General features: G+C 42.4%; 1 long non-coding RNA gene across 1 annotated transcript in view; it reads left to right on the top strand.

Moving 5' to 3' along the window:
- Positions 1-17,302, top strand: part of LOC134731333 (uncharacterized) — a 164,046-nt gene that overhangs the window by 143,550 nt on the left and 3,194 nt on the right. The window contains exon 5 of the long non-coding RNA XR_010113517.1: positions 14,599-14,754. This is a non-coding gene — a long non-coding RNA (uncharacterized lncRNA). The remainder of the gene's footprint in view (positions 1-14,598; positions 14,755-17,302) is intronic.

Here is a 17,302-nt window from a genome sequence, read left to right as displayed (position 1 = left end):
CCATTCATTTTTTTCTCTCTATGTCTTTTTATTTATTTATTTATTTATTTATTTTATAAAGACAGGGTCTTGCTCTGTTGCCCAGGCTGGTACACACTGGCACGATCACGGCTCACTGCAGCCTCTAACTCCTGGGTTCAAGCAATCCTCTCACCTCAGCCTCCTGAGTAGCTGGGACTACAGACATGAGCCACCATGCCTGGCTCATTCTTTAAACATTGTTTGTATGGCATGTGCCTGTAATCCCAGCTACTCATGAGGCTGAGACAGGGGAATTGTTTGAACCCAGGAGGCGGAGGTTGCAGTGAGCCAAGATCATGGCACCGCACCCCAGCCTGGGCGACAGAGCAAGACTCTGTCTCAAAAAATTTTTTTTTTTTTTTTCTGTAGAGACAGGGTCTCATTACATTGCCCAGGCTGGTCTCAAACTCCTGGGCTCAAACGATCCTCCCATCTCAGCCTCCCAAAAATGCCAGATTACAGTCATGAGCCACTCATTCATTCTTTAAGCGATATCTGCTGTGTGCTGACGGTGGAGAAGCACTGTTCTAGGAAGTATAGATACAATGAGAGGCAAGTTACCTGAAGGATCAGAGCAAAAAGCACATGGTCATTGCTGGGGTACTGACTGCCTCCCAGACAGGAGCAAGATTAACCATGATCTAAGCGAATGAGTTAACAATCTCAAAAATTATTCTCTTTTTAACTAGAATGGGCAGTTGTTGGTCAGTGTGGCAAAGATTCAGAGAGGCATCTTTTGTCTTGGTGATATCCCTCAGCAGAAAAGAGAGAGAGCACTACAGCCCTATCACTCTTCTTATTAGACAAAAATGTACCTCAAGCTGTCTGATCTGAGAAGCCATCTTCCATGCACCTATGTAGAGGGGGGAAAGTTGTTGATATGCTACTGTAAGTACCCTATATTTATAGGAATCTCAATGGGAGGTAACACAGGCTTTCTTGTTATATATCAGTCTATTGAGAGTTGGGTTAGTGTTAGTCTTTCTGAAGATCAATTCCCCTGAGAGTGCATTGACAACATCAAGTTTCTAGGCTTGCCAAACAGAGGGACATTTCACTGACCATGATCCCATGCAAAGCCTCATGACAGCAAATATGTCAAACTTCCTTGGTGACTTTCCACCTTTACCACAGGACTTTCTTCAAGTATTATCCCAAATTTTTGGCAGTTTCATTCTTCTCAGGCTTTGTGTATGTTCATCTGTCTGCCTGGAATTTTCTCTCTGATTTGTTTACTTGGAGAACTCCTACATTTCCCCCAAAACCCAAATATCCCCTCTATTGTGATGACTCTTTTTTAAGTGTTTTTATTTTTAATTTTTTTGGAATTACCATTGTACTTTGTGCCTCTGTTTTTAATCACCTATTAAATACCTGTTGAATATAGGCTCTGAGTTTGCTATTTTGTGTATTCAATCCTCACAAAAATGCCTTTTAGAGATTTTTTTATTTTTTTGAGACAGGGTCTTACTCTGTCACCCAGGCTGGAGTGCAGTGGCATGATCATAGCTCAATGCAGCCTCAAACTCCTGGGCTCAAGCAATCCTCCTGCCTTGACCTCCTGAGTAGCTGGGACAACAGGCATGTAACACCATGCCTGCTTAATTTTTAAAAAATCTTTTTGTAGAGATGGGGTCTCCCTATGTCACCCAGGCTGGTCTTGAACTCCCAATCTCAAGAGATCCTCCTGCCTCAGCCTCCAAACTGAGGAAAAAGAAACTACCAAAACTAGGAAGGCATCCAAAGTGCTGAGATTACAAGTGTGAGCCACCATGCCTGGCCAGAGAGAGATGTTTTTATGCATATATTATAAATGATAGATTTAAGCCTCAGAAAGTTTAAGTCCAAAGTCACACAGTCAGTGAGTTTCCTAGGCTCAAATTCTAATTGAGATGTGTCAGCTGCAAAGGGCAGGCCCTTTTAAGAACCTCATTCTGATCATAGCACTTGGTTATTTATTTCCTTGTCTGCACCTCCATTAGCCCGTGGTGTTTATAGGAGCCATGACTGTACCACACTCACACACAGTGACCACCTTGCCCTGAGCGTGCCGTGCCATGCCCGTGTGTTGAGTGAATAAGTGGATGAGTGAATGAATGAATGAACAAATGATTTTTCACATGGCACAGATGCAATCACGTGTAACAGATGTTGAACAAATATTTTATTTTGCTGTCTTTAGCTTTCTACCTTGATTAACTGCTGCTATCTTCTCTTGCTCTTCATCATATGTGTGTATATATATATATATATATATATAATTTTTTTTGAGACAGAGTCTATCTCTGTTGTGCAGTGGCATGATCTTTGCTGACTGCAACCTCTGACTCCCAGTTTCAAGCAATTCTCCTGCCTCAGCCTCCCAAGTAGCTGGGATTACAGGCATGCACCGCCACACCCAGCTAATTTTTGTATTTTTAGTAGAGACGGACGGGGTTTCACCATATTGGCCAGGATGGTCTCGATCTCCTGACCTCGTGATCCACCCACCTCGGCCTCCCAAAGTGCTGGGATTACAGGTGTGAGCCACCGTGCCTGGCCTTCCATCCTATATTTTAAAAAATTCCCCCGAGATATTCATGGGATGATGTTTCTCCCAGTCCCTTCTGGGGAATTGTCCAACCGCACGGTACTAATTTCATGCCACTTAAACGGCCCAGGCATTTAGCTTACCTCTCTCTCATTTATATTACAGTACAAATCTGGGATGTGCTTGTTTAAGTGACAGAAGGAGACAGCCTTTAATCTACACATGATTTCTCCTCAACTGCTCTCTCTGTGTAATGGCAGATGGTTCGCAGGCCCATCCTGTGAATGTTATGGTACTTAATGCATAAGTAGAGTCTGGGAGGGGAGGAGAGAGAGATGGAGATGAGATAAAAAACAATTACCATTTGTTCATATTTCAAATCCCACTTAGAGGAGGAGTTGCAGCTCAAAAATGGAAGGTGGAGATGGGGTGGGGAAGAAGCCAGTTACATACAAGGTAAAATCCGGGGGGATTAGGTGGATATAGTTAACTGACAGCAGAGATGTTTATTTCATACAAGCACAGCCTTGCTTTCTTCTAAACTGCTTGCTTAAATATCAGGGCTTCGGGAAAGCAACCTCCATATTTTACATGAAAACAATTTGCAGTTAAAATAATTAACATTTTCCAACAAATATAACAAATGATTCATGTATTTAATATTTAATTATCTTCTGCAGAGCAAATGAATAATTTAAATAAATACTTAGAGATCCGCTCATAAAACAAAAAACACAAAGAATTTCTAACAAACTTTTAAAACAATATATAGCCACAGCAGAAATGGGAAAAAAAAAATACAATAAAGTAGGAGGTCCTTTTCTGTCTGTGAAATTAGCAAAGATACAAAAATGATGATCCAAATTGTGATAAATATACAATGCAGGCTGGGCGCGGTGGCTCACGCTTGTAATCCCAGCACTTTGGGAGGCCGAGGCGGGCGGATCACGAGGTCAGGAGATCGAGACCACGGTGAAACCCCGTCTCTACTAAAAATACAAAAAAAATTAGCTGGTGTGGTGGCGGGCGCCTGTAGTCCCAGCTACTCGGAGAGGCTGAGGCAGGAGAATGGCGTGAACCTGGGAGGCGGAGCTTGCAGTGAGCCGAGATTGCGCCACTGCACTCCAGCCTGGGCGACAGAGCGAGACTCCGTCTCAAAAAAAAAAAAAAAATATATATATATATATACACAATGCAATGTGCAGCCTCATATACTTTTGGTCAGAATATGAATTAGTTCCCTCTTTTCAGAATTATCTGTAAAGAATAGTAAAAGTACACAGAAACATTATCTCTAAATTCTGGTCCTGAAAACTTAAAGCAATAATTCAAGATTGGTGAGGGAAGAAAAGTTTTATACAAAAAGACATTCATCACACTCTTGTTATTACTGGGGTGAAGTGGGTAAAAAATAAAAAAATGACTCAATCTAGAAATCTGGTTTGGTCACAGTATAGTCTTACAACAAAATATGTTGTTTCTTTAACCCATTGATTTTGTTTATATCTGTAGATAAGGTAAATAGTCAGTTGTATTTTTTCTAGATTTTTATTTTCATTATTATTATTTTTTAAGATACAGTCTTGCTCTGTCACCCAGGTTGGAGTGCAGTGGTGCAATCTTGGCTCACTGCAACCTCCCCCTCCCAGATTCAAGCGATTCTCCTGCTTCAGCCTCCCAGGTAACTGGGATTACAGGTGTGTGCCACCATGCTCGGCTAATTTTTTGTATTTTTAGTAGAGATGGAATTTTACCATGTTGGCCAGGCTGGTCTCAAACTCCTGGTCTCGAGTGATCTGCCTGCGCTGGCCTCCCAAATTGGTGGGATTACAGGCATGAGCCACCATGCCTGGCCTGATGTTCTTCTTTCTTTTTCTCTTTTCTTTTCTTCTTTTTTTTTTTTTTTTCAGAGTCAGGGTCTCAGTCTGTCACTCAAGTTAGAGTGCAATGGTGTGATCATAGCTCACTGCAGCCTCCAACTCCTGATTTCAAGCAATTCTCCTGCCTCAGTCCCCCAAGTAGCTGGGACTACAGGTGTATACCACTACACCTGGCAAATTTTGTAGGGTTTTTTTTTTTTTTTTGTAGGGATAGGGTCTTGCTATGTTGCCCTGGTGGATCTCAAACTCCTGGCCTTAATTAGGCAAGCAATTCTCCTGCCTTAGCCTCTGAAAGTGCTGGGTTTACAGGCATGAGCCACTGTGTCTGGCCCTCGTTTCTTCCTTCTAACCCTTTGTTCTATATAGATGTTATTTTAACATGTGGTATGAAGACTCAGAGGATATAGGTCCAAATCCTATCTTTGCCACCAGCTATGTTACTTTTGATTCATGGAAGCAAAAATGACCTCACCTACCATACAGATTGCTTGTGAATCTCCTCTAAGTTGCTGCATACAGAATTAGTGAGATTAGTTTTAATTGGCTTCCTAGCGCAGGGACAAGGGGCTGCTGCACATCACCCCATCTATCAGGAGACAGAGAGTAAGAAGAGGGGAAGGGTGCGGTGGCTCACACCTGTGATCCCATACTTTGGGAGGCCGAGGAAGGCAGATCTCTTGAGGCCAGGAGTTCGAGACCAGCCTGGCCAACATGGCAAAACTCCACCTCTACTAAAAATACAAAAATTAGCCGGGCATGGTGCCGTGCTCTTGTAGTCCTAGCTGCTTGAGAGGCTGAGGCATGAGAATCCCTTGAACCTGGGAGGCAGAGGTTGCAGTGAGCTGAGATCATGCCACTGTACTTCAGTCTGGGCAACAGAGTGAGACCCTGTCCCCCCCAAAAAAAGAGAGAGAGAGAGAATAAGAACTGGAATAGTTGGAGAAATCTATGTGGAAAAGGCAGTCCTGAATCACGTATTAAAAACAAGGCGAGGCTGGGTGCAGTGGCTCACGCCTGTAATCCCAGCACTTTGGAAGGCCAAGGCAGGCAGATCACAAGGTTGGGAGTTTGAGACCAGCCTGGCCAACATGGTGAAACCCCATCTCTACTAAAAATACAAAAATTAGCCTGACATGGTGGCACGCGCCTATAATCCCAGCTTCTCGGGAGGCTGAGGCAAGGGAATCACTTGAACCCAGGAGGCGGAGGTTACAGTGAGCTGAGACAGTGCCACTACTTCAGCCTGAGTGACAGAGTGAGACCCTGTCCCCCCAAATAGAGAGAGAGAGAGAGAGAGAGGGCATAAGAACTGAAATAGTTGGAGAAATCTATGTGGAAAAGGCAATCCTGAATCACATATTAAAAATAAAGGCCCGTCCGGGCGCAGTGGTTCACACCTGTAATCTCAGCACTATGGGAGGCCAAAGTGGGCAGATCATGAGGTCAAGAGATTGAGACCATCCTCGCCAACATGGTGAAACCCCATCTCTACTAAAAAATACAAAAATTAGCTGGGTGCGGTGGCATGCACCTGTAGTCCCAGCTACTCGGGAGGCTGAGGCAGGAAAATCGCTTGAACCCAGGAGGCAGAGGTTGCAGTGAGCCGAGATCACGCCACTGCACTCCAGCCTGGGTAACAGAGTGAGACTCCATCTCAAAAAAAATAAAATGAAATTAAATAAACAAATAAATAAATAAATAAAGTGAAAGATTTCCATTTCTAGCCATGAAAGAAAAACAGGGATCAGAGTTCCACTCCAGTCTTAAAAGACTAGAACATCAGATAAATGGAAGAACCAAGAGTTTTCAGAGATTGAACAATGGAAAACACAGGACATTGATCCCTGCAAGAAGACCAGCAAATGAGGTGAGCTGTAGGAGTGCCCCAACTCACCACCATGGCTAATCCCAATGGCCAGGGAGCACAGCAAAGCCTTGCAGAATCAAGGGGACAGAGTGTGATTCTAGGGCAGGAGGCCAGGAGGCTGGAGTTTGCATGGATGTTTCCTGGAGATAAGGAAGCTGAGCCAGAGAGAGATCCAGAGATTCACAGACCAGCCTCGGCAACATGGCGAAACCCCGTCTCTACTAAAAATACAAAAATTAGCTGGGCATGGTAGTGCACGCCTGTAATTCCTGCTACTGGGGAGGCTGAGGCAGGAGAATCGCTTGAACCCTGGTGGGGGTGGAGGTTGCAGTGAGCTGAGATGGTGCCACTGCACTCCAGCCTGGGCGACAGAAGGAGTGAGCCTCTGTCTGAATCTTTGAATACTGCTCTGTGCACGTGTATGAAGAAACGACCCGAACTGGGAGGCGGGGGGTGGAGGCGGAAATCCCTATCCTTCCCAAGCTGGGTTGCTATTCTAATGGTAGGGGTGGAGGATAATTCTAGGTAACATTGAAGTGGTGATCAAAGTCCTCCCTAAAGTGTCCCCCTTTAGTGATATCCAACTGCCCCCCTACTCCCTGGCAAATTTTTATTTACTTGGAATACCAACCCCAGATGTTTTTATTTTTTCTTTTCAGACAGGGTCTCCCTCTGAAGGGAGGGAGTACTCCACCCAGGCTGGAGTACAGTGGCGTGATCAGAGCTCACTGCAGCCTTGACCTCCTGGACTCAAGCGATCCTCCTGCCTCAGCCCCCTGAGTAACTGGGACCACAGGCATGTCTTGCCATGTCCAGCTCATTTTTAAAAATCATTTTTGGTAGAGATGGAGTCTCCCTATATTGAGAAAGCAAGTCAAGATCTTGCTGTCTCACCTAAGCTGGAGCGCAATTGTGCAATCATAGCTCACTGCAGCCTCCAGCTTCTGAGCTCAAGCAATTCTCCTGCCTCAGCCTTTCAAGTAGCTAGGATGACAGGTGTGCACACTATGCCTAGCTAATTTTGTTTTTTATATTTGTGTGTGTAGAGATGGGGTCTTGCTGTGTTGCCCAGGTTGATCTCAAACTCCCGGCCTCAAGCAATCCTCTCACCTAGGCCTCCCAAAGTGCTGGGATTACAGGTGTGAGCCACCGTACCCAGTGTGAGCCCAAGTCTCCCTATGTCTATACTGCTTTCCCTACAAATGCAAGAACCTAAAAATACATTCAGCCGAAGGCTACATCCCGGCCACAGATACATAAAAACCACCACAAACACAACTGTGGCCTTCTCCATTCACTACTGGGGACTGAAATATTTGTCGTTGTTGTACACATAGTATTTTATTTGTTCCTAATAATGCTGTGAATAAAGGATGGTAAATGTGCTTTGCCTGCTTTAAGAAACCCAACATCCAGAGAGGTTTATTAACTTTTCCAAAACCACACAACAAGATAATGGGAGAAGTGGAACCAGAGTTGAGGTTATCTAATACTTAAGTTGATTTCTTCTCATGAAATCAAAAATAAACTTGTAGGCTGGGCACAGTGGCTCAAGCCTCTAATCCCAGCACTTTGGGAGGCCGAGGAAGGTGGATCACCTGAAGTCAGGAGTTCAAGACTAGCCTGGCCAACATGGTGAAACCCTATCTCTACTAAAAATACAAAAATTAGCCAGGTGGAGTTGCACGTTCCCAGCTACTCAGGAGGCTGAGGCATGAGAATTGCTTAAACCCGGGAGGCGGAGGTTGCAGTGAGCCAAGATTGCACCACTGCCCTCCAGCTTGGGCAACAGGCAAGACTCCATCACAAAAACAAATAAATAAATAAAATAAACAAGCACATCCATTAAGATCCTTCTTGGTGTTCATCACCATTTCCTAGATACCTGGAAAATAAGGAACTCTACCTTTTCTGTGCATGAAACCAAACTCTGCAATAAGAACCTCTCTTCTTGAGTCTAAATTTATTAGAAAATCTGCATTTATAACACTGGTTCTCTGGAGAATGTAACTTTGAGTCCAGATAAAAGTATGGTTTGACAGCAAAATCATGCTATGAAAGCAAGATCATATTCCAGACTGCAAATAACACAACCAAATATGAAAAAAAGAATGGTTAAGAGCAAAACTATACACTGGATTTGAGGACTGAATCTGCTACTCACTTGTTCAGAGACTTCAGAGAGTTATTAAATCTCTTAAAGTTTCTATTTACTCATCTATAAAATGAGGCCAATAACACTCAACTCAATGGGGTTACTGTGAGGGTTAAATGAAGTAATTCAAGTAAATGTGTTTTGCCTTGAATACAGTAACAGCTCAAAACACCATTCAATGCACACTTATGCCTGTCTGGTGATTCACTACCTTTGGCCTCCAACATATTCTCAACAACCTCTCTGTAACCAGGTGGAGTTCTGAGCTATCATTTCTCAAATGACACGATCTACTTACGTGACTTAATTGCGTAGGAGGAATTTGCTCCAACAGTCCTAAACGGTCTTCCTCATCATTTAGTTCATAAAGCTCAAGATATGTGAATTCAGCCAAGAAAAATTGCCATGTCTTCTCCCCAAAGGGAATTCATAAGGGAAATTCACCATTTGAAGGTAGAGGTAGAATTTCTTTAGAATTTTCTTTAGAATTTCTAGTACTTAAATCAATTCTTTTCATGAAATCAAAGATAAACTTGTAGGAAATATCAGAGGTCAATCATTTTTTGCAACTTAGACATAGAGGAAAGAAATTTTCTCCCCCTCACCCCAAGCTGACCTTTAAGAATCAAACTCCAACACCTTTATTCCTGGTAGTTTATTCCTTTCAATGCTTTAGCTCAAGTAGACATTTAACAGATGTGAAGGGGTGTTTGTGAAGACAAGAGTTTAATTCATCAGATGGTCTATTTCCTGATGACTTGTACCAGGAGATGATTGGATTATCTGTATCATGCCCTAAAAGTTACCACTTAGGCTGGGCGCGGTGGCTCATGCCTGTAATCCTGGCGCATAAGATGAAGTTATAGGAATAGAGAAAATTTTTTTTTATTTTATTGTCGCCTGGGCTGGAGTGCAGTGGTGTGATCTCAGCTCACTGCAACCTCTGCCTCCCGGGTTCAAGCAATTCTCCTGCCTCAGCCTCCCAAGTTGCTTGGATTACAGGTGCCTGCCATCATGCCCAGCTAATTGTTTGTATCTTTAGTAGACAGGGGGTTTCACTATGTTGGCCAGGCTGGTCTCGAACTCCTGACCTTGTGATCTGCCAGCCTCGGCCTCCCAAAGTGTTGGGATAACAGGCATGAGCCACCACACCTGGCCAGAATAGATAAATTCTAAATGAAATTCTAAAGGAATTCTACCTCTGCCTTTATATGGTGGCATGTAACTGCCTGTTCTTTCTCTGCTTCTTCACATAGATATTTTCCCCTAATGGATTGATATGGTTTGGCTCTGTGTCCCCACCAAATCTCATCTCAAACTGTAATTCCCATAATCTCCATATGTCCAGAGGGGCACCTGGTGGGAGGTGATGGATCAAGGGGGTGGTTTTCCCCATGCTGTTCTTGTGATAGTGAGGGAGTTCTCACTAAAGCTGATGGTTTTATAAAGGGTGCTTCCCCTTCGCACACTCTTTCTCTCCTGCCACCATGTAAGACATGCCTGCTTCTCCTTTGGTTATGATTGTAAGTTTCCTGAGGCCCCCCCAAGCCGTGCAGAACTGTGAATCAATTAAACCTCTTTTCTTGATAAATTACCCAGTCTCAGCAGTTCTTTAAAGCAGTGTGAGAATGGACTACATGGGTCTCCTCATAAAAATACATCGATCTCCTAAAAAATAAAAAAACCTTTTGATTCTCTTGGTCACCAACAATGAAGGAAACCTTAACTGTGCACACAGCCTCAGTATGGCAGTGAAAGTCATCATATTCTAGGTGACCTAGCCCATACCTTCTCTAGAAAACTCTCAGAATAAGTGGGAACCAACAACTAATACTATAGAAAAATCAAGAGGAAAGACAAAGTGCATTTTCTGTGGGAAATATGTATTATTTTTATAATAAGAAAATTACAATAATCGTCAGCCTGTGCGAGGAATCTCATCTCAGCCGTGGCTAAACACAGAGCTAGTTTTAATCTCACAGCTGCACTCTGTTCTGAAACTTGAACCACTAGAATAAACATCACATTTTTCGCTCCTTTCCCACTTAAATCTTAGTCCAGTCCAATGATTTCTGCAATTCAATCTGGTTATAAAAATCTGAGGTTCTCTCAGAAAAACATTCAGTGAAATTCAAGTTCCTTTCATTACCTCAGTCATTTATTTCATTCTAAATTCTCTGTCTGGATCTCTTTCCACTACTATGCCTACCTTATTGTACAAATTCTGAACCACCCACACAACTGCTGCTTAGAGGCTGGTGTAGGGGCAAAAGGGAATTTTCTTTCACCCTCAAAAGGTTCACTTAAAAATCAGCTTGCAGAGGCAGATTAATTGGAGAAAAGGCAAACAAATTTATTTCATGTGTTTACACAGGAGCCTTCAAAATGAAGATTCAATCCCCCAGTGGGGTGTAGAAGCTTATAAACCATCTTGACGTTACAGACAGAATGGGGCCTGGATCTTGGCAAAACAGGTTATAGGAGGTGAAAAAGAGGAGTTTTGTTGAGGGGAAATCAATGATTACTAGAGAGATTTCAATGGGCTTGAAGAACATACAATGGTCTCTGGCAAAGTCTGCCGGGCCTGCAGAGCAGACAATGGTTTGTGACAAAAACTGTCCAGGTTTGTTGACCTAGCCATTCTTCCTGCCATATAAGTTTAGTTAATGAAAATCAGGGCAGGGACCATACTGGAGGTAATTGTTTTCTTCTTTGGTAGGGCTGAACTTTAAGCAGATAAAGGAATTTCAGAGAATAACTTTGTCCTGTGCTTTGGGAGAGATGGTGGTGGGGTGTGGAAGGTGGACAGAATGTCAGAGACACCCTAAGCCTCCTTTTTCAGTTCAGCATGTACAAAGTGACATTTTTTGGGATATTGATTTCTGAGCCCCAAATTCATATACTGGCATAAGGAGAGAAACATAAAACAGCTCCTAGACAATCAGAACACTCTGAATGCGTCTCTTTCCAAGTCATCTTTTCATGGCTCCCATGGAGGCAGACAACCTAATAACTTTGCTCCTGAATCTGGAAGCAGACTGACATCTCACACTATGAATCAGGGCCCTGTCGAATGTGGCATTTGGGAATATAGCAAGACGTTCTCAAAATCATGCTATCTCCAATGGTTCTTTCAATATCCCATAATATTGGGACACAAGGGACACAAAAAAGTCTATGATACCTTCATGGGGTTCATATTTTCATTTTTCTTTTCCTTTTTTTTTTTTTTGAGATGGAGTCTCTCTCTGTCACCCAGGCTGAAGTGCAGTGGCACGATCTCGGCTACCTGCAACCTCCACCTCCCGGGTTCAGTTGATTCTCCTGCCTCAGCCTCCTGAGTATCTGGGATTACAGGTGCCTGCCACCACGCCTGGCTAATTTTTGTATTTTTAGTAGAGGCGGGGTTTCACCATGTTGGCCAGGATGGTCTCAAACTCCTGACCTTGTGATCCACCCACCTCGGCCTCCCCAAGTGCTGGGATTACAGGTGTAAACTACCATGCCCAGCCCATATTTTAATATTTTTATGAGCTTTAAACTATTAGTTGCAGGGTAGCTTCTCATTCTCTAAAAGCACTGTATGTCTAACTTTTTTTTTTTTTTTTTGAGACGGAGTCTCGCTCTGCCTGCCTCAGCCTCTCCGAGTAGCTGGGACTACAGGTGCCCACCACCACGCCCGGCTAATTTTTTTTGTATTTTTAGTAGAGACGGGGTTTCACTGTGGTCTCGATCTCCTGACCTCGTGATCCACCCGCCTCGGCCTCCCAAAGTGCTGGGATTACAAGCGTGAGCCACTGCGCCCGGCCTGTCTAACTTTTTATGGTCAAGGGCAACTGCCTGTTCATTCTTTATTTCCTACATGTATTCTGCTAAGACATCCCCTCAAGGTCTCCAAAGGCTAAGGATACAGTTTTCAAGGGATCTGTCATTGGAGAAGTTCTTTAAAGGACTTTACGTATATACATCCATGTACATACAAAGAAGAAATTCTTTAGCCATCCATCTATTCTGGTAACATACGACTGGCATATTCTAACCACCCACTTACAGGATATCTCTTTTCCATTGATCTAGTAACATAAAGTCATTTTCTAAATCACTATTACATTTACCACTGCAGTTAACATTGATCTAAACCTCACAAACTATTTATTATCATGTCTTATTAATTTCGTAGTAAGCTATAATAAACACCATCATGGACAACTATAGACTTGGTGTCTTCAAACAAGCCGGAATCTAAACAAGAGACACCAGAAAAGAATTTCTCCTTCTCAAGATTGGTTCGAATTGTTTATGTGCTGAGTGCACAGAATATTAAGGCGACGGCTTGCTTAATAAACTTACTCTTGAGGCAGACTGAGCAAATACATGCAGCACCAGCAAAAGGACACCAGCCAACACCAGACATTAACAACAGTTCATGGCCAGGCGCAGTGGATCACGCCTATGATCCCAGCACTTTGGGCAGCTGAGGCAGGTGGATCACTGGAAGTCACGAGTTCAAGACCAGCCTGGACAACATGGTGAAACCCCGTCTCCACTGAAGATACAAAAAAAGGTCAAGCATGGTGGTGGCTGCCTGTAATACTTGCTACTTGGGAGGCTGAGGCAGGAGAATCACTTGAACCTGGGAGGTGGAGGTGGCAATGAGCCAAGATTACACCACCACACTCCAGTCTGGATGACAGAGTGAAACTCCATCTCAAAAAAACAAAGTTCTTTCATTATTTTATTTTAGAGATGGAGTCTCACTCAGTCACCCAGACTGGAGTGCAATGGTGTAATCATAGCTTGCTGCAACCTCAAACTCCTGGGCTCAAGTGATCCTCCCAACTCATCCTCCCAAGTATTTGGGACAACAGGTGTGCACCACCATTTCCAGCTCGTTTTATTTTTTGTTGTAGATATGGGGTCTTTCTATGTTTCATGTTTCCCTGGCTGGTATCTAACACATTTGCTCAAGGGATCTTCCCATCTCAGCCTTCTAAAGTGTTGGGATTACAGGCGTGAGCCACCATACCTGGCCAACAGTTTATTTTTGATGAATTTCATACAAAGCATTTACTCAAAATATCTAGAATGAAAAAGTCTGGCAACATCAGGAGTAAGCATATATATAGAACAAGAAGAATTGCTATACATTGCTAATGGGAGTGTAAATTGGTGTAACCACTTTAGAAAACAAATTGGTAATAGTTAGGAAATGTGAAGATGCACATATCCTATAACCCAGTGATTTTTCTCTTAGGAATTTACCCTACAGAGTTCTTGCACAGGTGCACAGTTTTACATGTACACAAGAAGGAATGCTCATATCAACATTGCTCATAATAGCAAACATTTGGAAATAAACTCCATCCCTCAATAAGAGAATGGATAAATCAGTTGTGGTGTATTCATGTAAGTGAGCACCATACAGAATTAGCCAAGTGACCTCAGAGGTCATCAATGTGAGCCATTCTCAAACCTGCCTCTACATCAGAATGACCTGGGGAGCTTAAATAGAACAGATTCTGAGTCAGTATCTCTGAATGTGGAGCCTGATGCACCTGCTGCTACGTGAGTCAATATTTGGAAAACACTGATGTAGCTTATTTATAAATTGTTAAAATTATGGCCTGGGGGTGGGGGTGGATTAACGTGTCTATGGTAACCCAGCTGGTAAAAGGGTGAGTGGGGAACTGAACCAGGTTCTGCTGTCTCCTGGTTCAGAGATCTCTATGGTATATCACGTTACCTTTCTACAGGCTAACAAAAAGAACAGGTAGTTAAACTGACCAGTTAGTCCATCAAGATTGTTAAACTCCATATATTGGTTACACTAAGAGCCCAGACTTCACCACTAGGCCATATATTTATGTAACAAAACTGTACTTGTACTACCTAAATTTATACAAATAAAATAATAATAATAAAGAACTTGATTTCAGAGAGCGTATCATCCTTCTGGTCTGCCCTGTGGGACCTCTTGATCCTGCTAAATACTCTGAATTTGTGGTTCTCTCTTAAATAGGAAGCTTGAATGTGAGGGGATCTAGAGAGAGAGAGATAGACACAGACATACACATAGCAACAGAGATAAACATAGAGATAAGAGATCTAAATATAGGAAATAGAGTAATGTTTTCTTTCTCCCCAGCCAACAGGAAAGAATTCTGCATAGGAGTCAGGACATTTGTGTTAAAGACCCGACTTTACTGGGCAACATAGCGAGACCTCGTCTCTACAAAAAATAAACAAAACTAACCAGGCACAGTGGTGCGCACCTGTAGTCCCAGCCACTTGGGAGGCTGAGGTGGGAGGATTGCCTGAGCCCCGGAAGTCAAATGTTATTCTTTCTTTCAGCATGTCAAGTTACCAATCGCACAGCACCAAGGAAAATAAAGCCTTATATGTAGGGTAATATATTATTTTTTTGAACTTTAGTCAAATGGAACGCTTTTGTTTTGGGGTGGGAAACACATCTTTTGCCTTTAGAGCATAGATAAAAGGTCTTTGGGTTATTGTAGATAAGGCCTGGGCTAACACGGCTGCTTCAAGTAAAAATAAGGGTGTGCTTCAACATAAATGGATTTCCACTTTCCCTATTGAGGGCTTGAGATAGAAAGCCTTTGGGTGCATTTTGCTCAGAGAAGGAAGGAGATGAGATGAGAAAGTTTGAAAGAGAGGACCAGCCTGGCTACTGGGCAGCAGGTCAGAAACCTTAGGACAGAGAATGTTGTATGGAAAAGATGACACAATGGTAGAAATGGCTGTAGAATTTTAAGAACAGTGATGCACTAAATACAATTCTGAGTTTTTTTTTGCTTGATGCCATTGACCTCCAACACCACTGTCAAAGCCTCAAAAAAAAAATGTCATTGACAATAGCATTAATCCATTCAGTCATGCAACATCAATCTAAACCCTGGGGATACCATGATGTATGGAACAGACAAAATCCCTAGTTTCATAAGATTTATATTTTAGTACCATCTTTGTGGTTGCTTAAGTAACGGATATGGTGGCTTATATTCACATTTGGGGGTGAAGCGGTCCAGGAACCCCTCTCCCCCAAAAAAAACAAGGACAGGTGGACCCTGGGAATGCTTTGGGTTTGTGGGATGAGCCTCTGGCTACTGTATTTGGATACTAAAGAAAAGCACGCTGGAGGATTTGGGGGTACTCGCTTTACATCTGCAGCCATCTGTATTTCATTACTGCTCAGTATCTTTAATCATCCATATAACTCTATCTCAATGACCATTTTCTGTTCTTTAAAAATTGTCATCTCTGCACCGTGCAAAACGCTTTCCCATTTTACTATTATTATATTTTTTGAAAAGGCACATTGAACGGCATATAGCCTGAGACCCTGAAGAGCTGAGAGTGTCTATATGGGCCTTGACAAGTGCTATAGAACTAGATGTTTAAATATTAATAGTGCCAGAAAGAAAATCTGAGGCCAATCTGGTTTTAACTCCTCTGAAAGTAAATGGTTGCTTGTTTGAAGCTTACAGGATTGTATTTCTTTTTTTTTTTTCTTTTTTTTTTTTTTTTTGAGATGGAGTCTCGCTCTGTCACCCAGGCTGGAGTGCAGTGGCGCAATCTCGGCTCACTGCAAGCTCCGCCTCCTGGGTTCAGGCCATTCTCCTGCCTCAGCCTCTCCGAGTAGCTGGGACTACAGGCACCCGCCACCACGCCCGGCTAATTTTTTGTATTTTTAGTAGAGACGGGGTTTCACCGTGGTCTCGATCTCCCGACCTCGTGATCCGCCCGCCTCAGCCTCCCAAAGTGCTGGGATTACAAGCGTGAGCCACCGCACCCGGCCTCATATTTGGATTTTTTAATAAATTCTGGATTTTTTTTTCTTCCATATCAGTTTTAAAGACAAAATTTTAAACTAGTTATTTTATTTCAGGGGGAGAAGGAATCTTTTCTTATTAACAGATTGGATCTTTTTATTCTAACTTCTACATCCACCATCTTACTTTTCAAAGTAAAAATGAAAGGATTTAATTCTTACAACAGATCCATGTATCTTTCTGCACATTCTTTTCAATTATTTTTCAAGTTGCCTTCTGTAGTCTGGAGGTATTTCTTAGATATAAATCTGAGCATGTTTTGTAGCACATTCTGCATACTATTTACTTTCTTTTTCTCTGCTTCATTTCTTTATCTTTTAAAACCTAGGCTCTTCTTATTTAAGTGATAGTGGTAATTTTTTCCAAACAAAATAGAAAACTTCCACTTTCAAATTTTGTTCTGTTTTGTGAAATAAGTTTTTATTTTCTGAGGAAAATGTTATATCTATGGTGTGTGTGTGTGTGTGTGTGTGTAGATTTTTTCAAGTTATCCCAGTTTGTTTATGTATCCTCTGCCATTTCCTATTGTTGACTCAAAGGACCCAACTGAAAAATTTTATGAGTATTAAACTTTGTTTAGTCTGTTTTCCTATTACAATAAAGCAGGTGGTGGCCATATACCAGGAATATATATTGCAAGTATTACTGGCACAGAATTATATCGTTTCATTAGCAAACACAAAATTTACCATTATTTCAGTAGCTATGGAGGGAAGGGGAAAAACTCATTCTCCTCTCCATCACCATGTCCTCGGCCTTGTTCATTGATGCCACACTTGAGATAGTTTACTGCGATGGAAGCCCTTTCATTTTGGCTTATAAACTGCTCTGCCAGACTCTCTTGTGCTTATGGAGTGATTTGCTCTATGCCTATATCTAATTCACAGCCATTTCAATAAATGCCTATATACCCTCAAAAGCAATATATCCTCATACGCTATATAACACTCCTGTGTACCTTCAAAACCCCACAGATCCCATGTTCAGAACTCTGTTTAA

The sequence above is a fragment of the Symphalangus syndactylus genome, chromosome 9 (assembly GCF_028878055.3).
Source record: "Symphalangus syndactylus isolate Jambi chromosome 9, NHGRI_mSymSyn1-v2.1_pri, whole genome shotgun sequence".
NCBI classification, from domain to species: domain Eukaryota; kingdom Metazoa; phylum Chordata; class Mammalia; order Primates; family Hylobatidae; genus Symphalangus; species Symphalangus syndactylus.
Note: the sequence above shows the minus strand (reverse complement) of the source record. Positions and strands in the feature narration are given on the sequence as shown.